General features: G+C 38.8%; 1 protein-coding gene across 1 annotated transcript in view; it reads left to right on the top strand.

Annotated features, from left to right (window-relative positions):
* The window catches only part of PDE4D (phosphodiesterase 4D), a 241,061-nt gene that overhangs the window by 160,117 nt on the left and 69,024 nt on the right, over positions 1 to 11,920 (top strand). The window lies entirely within an intron of this gene.

Here is an 11,920-nt window from a genome sequence, read left to right as displayed (position 1 = left end):
GTAGTTCCATCGTGTATATGTACCACATTTTTTTAATCCAGTCCTCTTTTGACAGGCAGCATGGCTGTTTCCAGGTTCTTGCTATTGTGAACAACGCTGCGATAAACATGCGTGTGCAGGTATCTTGTTTATAGAGTGATTTGTGTTCTTCAGGATATATTCCCAGTAGGGGGATTATGGAGTCATATGGGAGGTTGGTATTTAGAGCTTTTAGGAATCGCCACACTGCTTTCCACAGAGGTTGCACTAGTTTACACTCCCACCAACAGCGTAGAAGTGTTCCCTTTTCACCACACCCTCTCCAGCAGCTGTTATTTTTTGACTTGTTGATAATTGCCATTCTGACTGGGGTTAGGTGGTATCTCAGTGTGGTTTTGATTTGCATCTCCCTGACGATTAGTGAGTTTGAACATTTCTTCATGTGTCTGTTGGCTGCTCGGATGTCTTCCTTTGTGAAGTGTCTGTTCATATCTTTTGCCCATTTTATAATGGGGTTGTTTGTTTTTTTCTTTTCAGCACATTTGAGTTCCTTGTAGATCCAGGTTGTTAAGCCTTTGTCAGAACTGGTGTTGGCAGATATTTTTTCCCAGTCTGTAGGCTGTCTCCCTGCTCTCTGAATGGTTTCTTTGGCTTTGCAGAAGCTTGTCAGTTTAATAAGGTCCCACTTGTCTATTTTCTCTCTTATGAGCTGTGGGTTTTGGGTTTTGTTCAGGAATTGGATGCCAGTTCCGATTTCCGTGAGGGTATTTCCTTCATTTTCTAAGGTTCTTATGGTTTGAGGTTTTACATTTAGGTCTCTGATCCATTTGGAATTAACCTTTGTGCTGGGGATAGATAGGGGTCCTGTTTCAATCTTCTGCATGTGGTCAGCCAGTTTTCCCAGCACCATTTACTGAATAGGTTCTCCTCTCCCCAGTGGTAGGTGGTGGAGGCTTTGTCGAAGATGAGTTAATTGTTTTTCTTTTATCAAGGAGCTGCCACTTAAGCATAAAGCTGGAGTACACAAAATTTGGACTTACAAAATCAGGTTATGGTAAGAATTTTCTAGATTACCGTGGAATAGCATATGTTTCCAAAAGTTAATACCTTAAGGAAGAAAAAGGCAAAAGGCATGTTACTTACTATGATGGCTGCACTTTAAATTATTTAACATAGCAGGTACCATCAATGCTGTTGCTAATTGTGTTAATTTTCAGAGAGATACAGAGGATAACTATTATTAATATCAAAAAGAGGTACGAGATTGTCTTGATTATTTTGATTATGTTTTAAAAGGATATAGGGAGGAGATGGATTGCTGTTAAAAGCAGCTCGTGTGTTATACCTAACAGGTGATAAATGTTTAGTTTTTTTTTTTTTTAACAAATCATGCATTTAAGTTGAAATGAAACCAACAAAAGGACACAGGGATATAGTTATGTGATTTTTATATTTAAGTTGGTTTTTTTTTTTTTGAGTCAGAGTGTCACTCTGTTGCCAGGCTGGAGTTCAGTGGCACGCTCACAGTCATCGCAGCTGAGACCTGCTGGGCTCAGGCGATCCTTCTGCCTCAGCATTCCAAGTAGCTGGAACTACAGGCACATGACACCATGCCCAGCTAACTTTTTGATTTATTGTAGAGATGAGGTCTTGCCAAGTTGCCCAGGCTAGTCTCAAACCCGTGGGCTCAGGCAATCCTCTCACCTCAGCCTCCCAAAGTGCTGGGATTGTAGGCGTGAGCCACTGTGCCCAGCCTTAAGTTTGTTTTAAATAAAATGTGGGGGAAATGGCCTGAAGGCCACTTTCTAGATGATGTATTTTTAGCCCTATTTTACAAAATAGAAAACTGAGGATCAGAGAACTTAAATAATTTGCCACATGGTTGCTGAGTTGCAGAGCTGGCATTTGAATCTCTATCCCACTGTCATGCTCTATTGCTGTACCTGTCATAACAGGCCACTAAAATGGATACCTTCAGAACTCTTTGCTTATTGCTGTGCAGCTGCATCACTACAATGGCTTCTTAATCTCCCTCCTCTTCTCCATCTTATCCTCTGGGACTACCAATGCACTTATCTAGTTCCCACACTCTCCATTAGCTCAAGGGCACACATTTAAGCATTTAACTCTATTTGCCTTCTTTTCCCTGGAAAGAGTCTACTCCACCTAAGCCATTTACCGCCTACATATGTAACCTTTATTCTGTCTCCAGACATTTCTTCTACCTGAAAAGAATGCCAACTGACTCCCTCCTCCCACAGTCATTCAAACCACAGATTTCCTTGAAGACCTACATCCAGGTTCACCTTCTTCCTGGAACCCAGCACACTGAGCTACTGTCCATGCCTCTTCCCTGCTCTGAACTGCAGAAGCACTCCCAGGCTGAATGATTTATATGCCACCTTACACTGTCTCTAGGCAGCAGCAGATCATGTGTCTGATTTTCTTAGCAGGTTATATAGTTCCTTCCCAGGTCCAGGCCACTGAATCTTTCATGTTCTATATTTCTCAGCAACTAGTACATCAGAGAGGCTCAATAAATATGTATGGATTTTTCTGGCTGTTCTCTTTCTGAAGAAAAGAGAGAAAGAAAAGAAGAAAGGGAGGGAGAAAGAGTGCTCTGTGACCATTTTTCAGAAGCACACAAAATCAGGAGGAAGGGAATTAAAATGTCCTTACTAGAGATTTCAAACTGTGGAAACCTATAGAACACATATATTGTGTTTATGTTTTGGACTCACCTGACATATAGGTATAGGTATAGAACAAACTATATCAGGTATACTTCAAGAGTTTATTGCTATTGTATGAAAAAAATTAAGTAAGCTTAGATAATGCTTGCTAAATGACATTAAATAGGTCTCTTTGTTGTGAACTTCTAGTTTTTGATAGGTTGAAATCTATAGAAATCACTGCGAAGAGGTTACATATACAACATGTTCTAAGCTTGTTTAACCACAGAACTTCATTAATGAGGGGAATCTTGTAAAGGATAATGTTGACTGGAACATTTTTTGAGAAATGTTTGGAAATATCCTCCCAGTAACTTCATGTGATGCTCTGTCATTAACCAATGATGTATCCTATACATATTTTTCTTATGTAGTGACTTTGCATGATTTGGTATTGTCTTGTGAAGACTATTCTAGATCTTAGCTTATTCACTAATACTTGGCTTAGAACTGGTTAATGCTTGAGGATTAATGGGGATGGTAGGAAAATAGTAGTTGTATTGAGGACCTGTGAGAAGGGGAGGAAATTCTCATGCATTAACTATCATATTGAAGATTAACTTATTTAAACAACTCTGTAAGGTAGGTAAGTATAGTTACTATTGATTGAGTACCTACAATAACTCAGATCAGCCCTAGTAGCTTTTCATTTCATATGTATTTCCCATATGGTGTAATCTTAAGATAATACAGCTAGAACAATGGCAAAGTTAGAATTCAAATTCTAGATTAAAAAATCCGTGCTCTTTCTGATCTGTCACACTGTTACCCATGAGGTTACCCATGAAGTTGTTGATTCTTGCATGTGTGTAAGGGTTTTCTTACCCAAATTTCAATCTCCCCACATACTCTTGTACAACTATGAAACTTATTTCTCTTATTTAATTTGATAATGGAGCCTATTCATATACAAGAGGATAAGCCAAATATATGTGATAAAATCTTGAGTTCTGAAACTTTTTCTATAATGCATATACATTTAACAAATGCAGGTTTACCAGTAGGCCAACATAGCTTCTCACTCATACATGTTACTTATAACACAAGCAATGAGAATAACAATCGGACATAAGAAATTACCCTTCTAAGGCTCTGTTCATAGCCTGTTCAAAAGGGTTCTAATATTTTTTGGATGTCCTTTGTGTGTGTGTGTATGAGTGTGTATGTGCATGTGTGTGCGTGCGTGTGTGTGTGTGTGTGTGTGTGTGTGTGTGTGTTTTAACTTTACTTAGCCTTCAGTTTCTTCAAATGGATGAAGATTTCTTTGGCATTACTTCCCCTTAGATATCTCATAGTGAGAGAGGCATAAATACTAAGCAGAAGTTAATTAAAAAAAAAAAAAAGACGAAGACGGAGAAAGAAGACAGTGGAGATTGATTCTGAATAAAATATTCTTGGGCATCATTGATTAAAACAATTACTTTATCATCCTCATTCAGGAAGGAATTCTTAACTTAGAGTCCTTGGTATCTTCAGGGAGATCAGTGAACAATTTTAGAGTAAAAAATATTGATCAGATAAACTTATGTTCACTTTTCTGGGAACTCTTGCATCAGATTTACCTTTAGTGAATTCTCCTGTTTCTCCCAAACCTTGTACTTGTGTATTGATGGATTTTTTAAAAATCTCACCTTATGTTGAATATGTGTGTGTATGTATATACATATATATTTGATTTTAACATTAGTATTCATCTGAGTAAGATACCTTGGTCTGCTTAACCTCCCTAAGTCCTGGCAAGTTAATTCCTGACACTCTTTACAAAGAGAGAAAGAGCAGAGTTTGGAAGCAAGAGACTGAGAACAAGAGATAGAGATGAATGCATCTAAGGATCTATACCCAGGATAGTTTTGCTGCTTGAATCTTACTTGGAAAGAAATATTCTTATTAAAAGAGGCCTTACATAACCATAAGAAGTGTAACATTAATACAGTAAGTAGGAGGGAGTTTGTGCAGCGGGTTCACATTAAAAGCAGTGTCTAGGAAGACTATTCTGACTTTATAAATAAGACTAGTTAGAAAAACGTGAACCCAAGGATATTCAGTAGTAGGCTATTACATGAATCTAGAAATACATACATGAGGATCTGACTGAAGGTGGTAATTACAGAAATTAAGAAGAAATTGGTAAGTCAGTTGGCAAAGTATTAGATAGAAATATGGTGGGGGCAGGAGTGGAGATAAGCAGAGATGGGTGTAAATATATTCCAAGATTTTCTATTTATTAATAACTTGATTTCTCGGAATAGCTCAATTTCAAGTATAAAGCATCCACACCTGGTATACCTGGTATACAATTTTAACTCATAAAATTACATAGTATTGAATGGGATCTTTTAACAGCATTTAACAGTTCGGGAATTCCCTCTACAAAAATAGCTGACCCTATCAAGGCTAACAAATAGTAAGCAACCTTAAAACCAGCACCCAAACCAGACAGCACAACATCAGAAATCAGAGAATAAATGAATGTTGGAGCAGGGTAGGCACGAGAGATAATCTATTCAGACTCCTTATTTTTGTTAAGGAATTCTTTGTGCATTCATTGACAAAGAGAAAGATCCAAAGACTGTATTATTCTCTCAGGTTGATTGCTTATGATGGAAACACTGATACCCTCCCACAATTCCTCTATGGGAATAAAATTGATTCCTAAAGTTATAACAAAAGTAGGTAAATAACATATATAGTTCTAATAATTTTTTAAAAGCCTGCTAGCAAAATTTTGTTACTTTTTTGAAACAAGTTTCCAGACAAAAGCTTTCTCTAACACCCTCTCTGGTCTTACGTTGTAGAGCTATGAGTCTGGAATAAAAATTATCTTAGCACAAACCTGTGGGTCTATATAGTCTGTTTTGAATATCAATGGCAAAGCCTTGTTATTTGTCTTAGTAGACTCAAGCTGCTTTCCCAAAATACCATAAACTGGGTGCCTTAAACAATAAACATTTACTTCTCACAGTTCTGGAGGCTGGAAGTCTGGGACCAGATGCCAGCATGGTCAGGTTCAGTGAGGGCCCTCTTTGGGGTTGCAGACCCCCAACTCCTTATTATATCCTCTCATGGCAGAAAGAGAGCAAACTAGCTCTTATAAGAACACGAATCCTATTCACGAGGGCTCTACCCTTGTGACTCAATTACTTCCCAAAGGCCCCACCTCCAAATACCATCACATTGGGGATTAGATTTCATCATATGAATTTTGGGACGACACAAACATTTAGTTAATAACAGTATTTATCTTTGAAATTCTTTTCTTTGCTCTGAGAAGTTCTTCTACCTTTCTGTTGCTTCTGTCTCCTGGCATTGCCTAGGTTTTTTCCTTATCTGGTCACCAGCTTCTTTACTAGTCTTTACTTTTCCAACCCTTCTTTGACACTCTTCTAAGTAATCTTTCTGAAAAACAAATCTGGTCATGTGACTTCCTGGCTTAGAAGATTTTTAATGGCTCCTTCAGAAAACAAACAAACAAAAACCATAAACTCTTAGGATACTATTCAGGTTCTCCCAGACTACTTCCCTACCTTTATTTTTGTCCATTGTTGGTCCAAACTTTGCATCCTTATCTGCATGTGGTTTCCTGAAAGGCCTAGGTTCTCCAACTGGCGATGACAGTTTGCCCTCTGTCTCAAATGTAATCTCCTGTTCTTTACCTGGTCAACCTGTCCGTTTATCCTTGGAAACTCAGGGCTGACATTCTTCCTTTCAAAAAGCTTTTCCAGATTTTTTCCAGGTGGTATCAGGTGGCACCTACCCTGTCCCCAGTCTGCCTTGTATTAACGACTGTACCATGGCCTGGTTTTAGTGGACAAGTTACATACAGATTGTCCTGTGACTTTCTTTCTCATTGAACTGTGAGCTTCTTAATGCCCAAGATTATTTGCTTCTCTTTGATGTACTCAGTATCTGACACAAAGCAGTTGTTCAATATATGGTTATTAAAATATGTAGAAGATCATCATAACTAATAGAATGTAAACTCCTTGAGAGTTGGTAATAACTTTTGACAACTTTTTTCGCTGTTAAATCTTCATCATTCAGTGAAGTGCCTGCCATATACTACGTACATGTTTTTTTTTTAAAGTTGAATGGATGAGTTGTTCCAAAATAAACAGTACTTCATATTTCTTCTTTTGTTTGAGAGTACTTGTTTTCATTTTTACCACAAAAAATATGGATGTCAAAAGGAAGCTAGGTTTATTGTACAAACAGGACAATGGCTAAAATCTACATAAATTCTGCATAAACTCTTGCAGCAAGGTTTTTCCTAAAGCAAATGTATAAGGTACATCAAGTTGAATGGTCCAGAGCTCCCACCTACACTTACCTGATAAGACTTCCGTGATCAGTGTCTGCAGACTTCTCAGATATCTCCCGCCTCCTTTTCCCTAAGCACAGCCCTATTCATAGCAGTTCCTTTTTCTATATACACATACACATTTTATTAGTCATAGGTCCATGTGCTTGCTCATCATTCTCTTAAAATCCTTCCTACCTTCTTCACTTACCTATTTCATGCTTTTGGATTTCGCCTTTTCTCACTCCACCTCCATCCTTCTGACTTATACAGCCTCTTTTGCTGTCCCATAGCCCTAATGCTTTCTGTTGCCAGAGTACTTTCTTCAGTATAGTATGTTGAAATTGTCTTCCCTGCTAGACTCTGGATAAGGGACACATTCTTTGAGTCATCTTGTTTCTGAAGACTCTAATAAAGTACATGGCATATAGTTGGTACTGAATAAGTGTTGAGCTGCTTTTACTGACTTCTAGTCTGTGTTTATTTCATTTAGAAATTCTACTAGAGCTTTAGGTAGCACTCAAAAAAAATGTAGAGAACAGAGCTAAAAATAAGTCACAAAATTACGCAAATTTTCACTTTGGAAGTCTTTTGAAGTACTAAGTAAAATTTTATATATTTTATAAGATTCTTATAAAACACTTCAAAACAAGAACCTGATGCCAGAAATACACTTGAGAATAAGAGCAGCTTTGCCACTGGCAAGCTCTGCTTAAACCTGTTACATGTACACATTGAAAGGAATTCCAAAGCCTTCATGTATTTCCCATCAGATAAAGTGTATAGAGGAAAAAACTTAAGTCAGCAAAAGTTACAGCTAACCTGCACAAATCTATACCGTAGCAAACTCAGGAACTGACCAGCTCAAAGCAATACATGGTGAAATAGAAATCCTCTCCAGTTCTACCTTATCTTCAGACATTATCAACTCCTTTCTTAGAACCAGAAGGAATCTGGGAGGAATTAGAATAGAAGAAACTGGAATTGGTTAGGAAGACATATATTTAAGTACTTACTCTTAGGAGCTACTTAATACAGTATTTTAATTGTTTAAAAAAGTCTGAATCAGCTGTTACAATTTGTATGATCTTTAAAAATAAGGGCAAGCAAATGGTATCCAAAGTAAGTGATTTTTTTGGACTTGTTCTCTTCATGTATACCAGTAGGTCTGTCTAGGAATTATGACAAACTTATACAGACCTTTAGCCGACCTTTAAGTGTAGGCAAAGAAACCAACATCCACACAGTTACACCTCCCATAGAGTGGATCCTTTTACCTCAATGGTCAGCATCACTGAAAGTTGTGGGTGAGATTAATGGGCTGAACGTTTCACAAGAAAACGACCTCAACCTCCAGCTAACTGCTGTGGCTCTGAGGTGATTACTTTTTCCCCCTTTCAAAGGGCAGCTGCTGCTTCAGCATCTTCTCCTGGAGCCCCTGGCACAGTTTCAGGCCACGTGTCAGGGGATCCCTTGAGCGCATCACTATGACGGAAGCCAAGTGCTGGCCCGCAAGAATTGAGGACTGTTTGTTCACAGAAGAGCCGGAGCAGAACACGGCTGTTACATAGTTCAAGGGTGCCTTAAAGAGAACGATGCAATGTAGGAGGGGACTTCCAGGCTCAAGTTGTTACTCAGTGGCTGTTCCATAGCCCTCTCCTAACCTTTAGGGAATTTAGTCAATCGTTTTCGCTTGGGTGTTTTTCTCTCTTTAATTCTTTCATTTAGCAAGATTTTGGACAGTTAAATAGAGTTTTCATATATTTTTAAGGAAAGCTACAGTGTATACTATTCTCTGGAGGAGTGGGGGGGAGTATTTTATTAATGAATGCAGTATGTGTTCTTGGTAAAAGCCAAATTAAACTGGCTCACTGTTTTTGTCCTGCTAGCTGTCGACATTTAGGTGTGTTGTTTGGTGTGGTGACTCAATTTCCTGTAGGATAGCTGGCAAGTCCACTCTGAGGTTTCTTGGTAGGGATGAAAAGGTCAGTAACTTGAAGTCTTAGAATGTTTGGAGTTAAAATTCCTAAAAGTGAAACTTTCTTTAATAATGAGTCTGAAAAACTGCAGCTAGTCATATTGCCTGTTAACCTAGGAATTTGAAAAAAAAAAAGTCATTTTCCCAGGTCTTTGCTACTATCAAGAATAATTGTTTATTTGAGCAGCAGTTTTATAGACCAAACTGTTCTTAATAGTTGTTAGTAATTATTTTCTTACTAGCATGTAGATGTGTTCAGGGTGATTATTACTTTTTTGTATTTTTTTCAATTTCCAGATTTTTAAATGCACCCAGAAGATGTTAGAACTTATAATATATGTAACACCACATTATGATTATACTCAAATCCTGGCTGTCAAAATAACCAATACACGACCTGAATATGAATGGATAGTCTGAAATAAGTCATAACTCGTTACTGTACTGTTTCTTAAGAACAAATCCTGTATCTAAAGGGCATAATGTCTTGACTCATTAACCTGAAATTTTCCTGAACTACTTTTCCACATTAAAAAATTAAGACTGAAATATAATATGTGGAGCCACATCCTGCTAGATCTAAGGCTTACATTTTTTTTTTTTAAGATGTGGGGTACAATTCAGGGTAAGGTATACAACTGTTCATTATGCAGCTACCCTTGTTGATGAGGTGTACCCCCCCCTTCCCTGGCAGTTTCCAACTACTGCGAATCCCACACCCCCCTCCCCTGGCAGTTTCCCACTACTGCCAATCCCTTTCTTATAGTATTATAATCATTCAAGGTTCGCTTATGAGTGAGAACATGTGGAACTTATTTATCTGTTTCTGTGATAATCACTGAGTATGATGAGGCTTAAATTTTTATTTCTAATTTCCGAAAAGCTTTGGGAAGTTGGTGAAGATGGGGGGGGGGCAGTTTACTTACCTCCTGGGAAGTCCCCTGGGGCTCAGGCTTTCAGAAAGTTAGAGCGCAGGAGAAAGGAACATGGAAAGCCAAGCCAAACGTTTAAAGGGACTCCTGGCTTACAGATGTCACCAGTGACTAAAAAGACAGCAGTGAGCAAATCCCAGACACATTAACCATGCATCTTTAACTCACTGAATATACCAACTATGGACAACAAAATGACCATAAGTTCATTTCTTCTTAAAATTTCCTGCATTTCAATCTTACATTGCAGGAAAAAAAAAAAGCAAAAATCAAACTAAGTCAGGTGTGGTGGCTCATGCCTGTAATCCCAGAATTTTGGAAGGCCACGGTGAGAGGACTGCCTGAGCCCAGCAGTTTTAAACCAGCCTAGGCAACACGGTGAGACCTTGTCTTTACAAAAAATAAAAAAATAAGCTGGGCACATAGTCCCAGCTACTTGGGAGGCTGAGGCAGAAGGATCACCTGAGACCAGGAGATGGAGGATGTGGTGAGCTGTGAGCATGCCACTGCACTCCAGCCTGGGTGATAGAATGAGACTCCAACTCATAAGTAAACAAACAAGCCAAACTAAACCATATAGTAGACGTACTATCATGGCTTCTAGGCAATGTGATACTTGTTATATGGAAGGTTTTCAGTAAAATGATAATGATTGTGTTATGGTCATAGGCTAAATTGTTTGTGATTTTTAGGGTTTAGAATTACAAGGGACTTCATATGTAATGTTTCAATTTTTTTATAACAAGTGTGTAATATTTGTACATTATTATAATAAGGGAAAAGGTATACAGAAAAGTATTTCATACTTACCATCCTTTTGTTAAGGTTAAAAAAAAAAAAAGAAGCTTCAATCTTAACCTTTAATTCACCCTGCAGGGTTTAAAGACAGTGATTTGTTCACCTAAAGCATACAGTTACAGAGATTGCTGTGAGAAAAACAGAATAAAAGAGGCAAATTTTAACCTAGAGCACTCAAAGTGCATAACAAACTGTTTAAGAATCCTTGATAACCACAAGCCATAGGTACCTGTTACAAATACTCTAAAAGTTATTTTAACTTTTACAAATTTTCTTTGAAAATCTATCTGGAAAATTCCAGGAGCCCGAGATTCAGTCTATGAAATTCTTTGTTGAGCCACAGATAATTTATGGAGTCTAAATTTCAAGGACAGAATTTCTTCTCCACCAACACCTGTAGATTCGAAGACAAAGAAAAGAATCCCACCCCTTCATGTAAGCTTCTCAATATCTTCTTCCTTCTAATTAACATTGAAAAGTTTTATGGGATGGACTCTTAGGAGTTTGAGTACCCCGATACCCCATGGTTCGTTTATCCCACGCTAACGTAGTGAAGTTCTACAACTGATCAGTTTAGCGAGAATGTCTGGTCTTCTGAGTCAGCTTTTGTAAATAAATAGAACCGACTTCCCTGTACTACCTTTGGATATGGTCATTTCATTTTCTCACGTGTATAGAGTGTATTCTGCCTATCACGAATAGCAACACCCTTCCAGATTTTCTTCTAGACGCCACAAGATCATCTGGGTCTTGTGCAATTCCACAGAGGAAGGGAGCGCGCACGCAGGCCGTGTGTAAACTCTCCTGACCCTGTGGTTAATTCGCCGTGCTGTTCCTTGAAGACAACTCTTAGGCAATTTTAAATAGGAAAATTCAACCTATGGTCAAATTTGTGAACTCTGAAGCGTGCTGGCCCCATCACATTGTATGTTTTGTTTGCCCGTTTATGTCTACCCCAACACTGAGAAGTCTGGTGCCTAACAGAGGCTGGGCTGGGTGTAGACAGAATCCACTCTCCATAGAAATAGGCTTATTCCCACACCCCAGCCTCCTGGAAGCAGGTGAACCCTTAACCCCAGAAACCCTAAAGCCCGAGCCCCCAGCCGCGGCCGCGGGGCCTCGGCCCCCTCGCAGGTGCCGCCCGTCGGGCCCTCGCTGAGACTCCGCCGGGGCGCCGGAGGTCCGGGCGGCCGGGAGGGGCTGC

Source organism: Carlito syrichta, unplaced genomic scaffold (assembly GCF_000164805.1).
Source record: "Carlito syrichta isolate Samal-C Ts95f unplaced genomic scaffold, Tarsius_syrichta-2.0.1 Scaffold304160, whole genome shotgun sequence".
Classification (NCBI taxonomy): domain Eukaryota; kingdom Metazoa; phylum Chordata; class Mammalia; order Primates; family Tarsiidae; genus Carlito; species Carlito syrichta.
The sequence above is the reverse complement of the archived record's forward strand: the minus strand, read 5'-3'. Positions and strand labels throughout refer to the sequence as shown.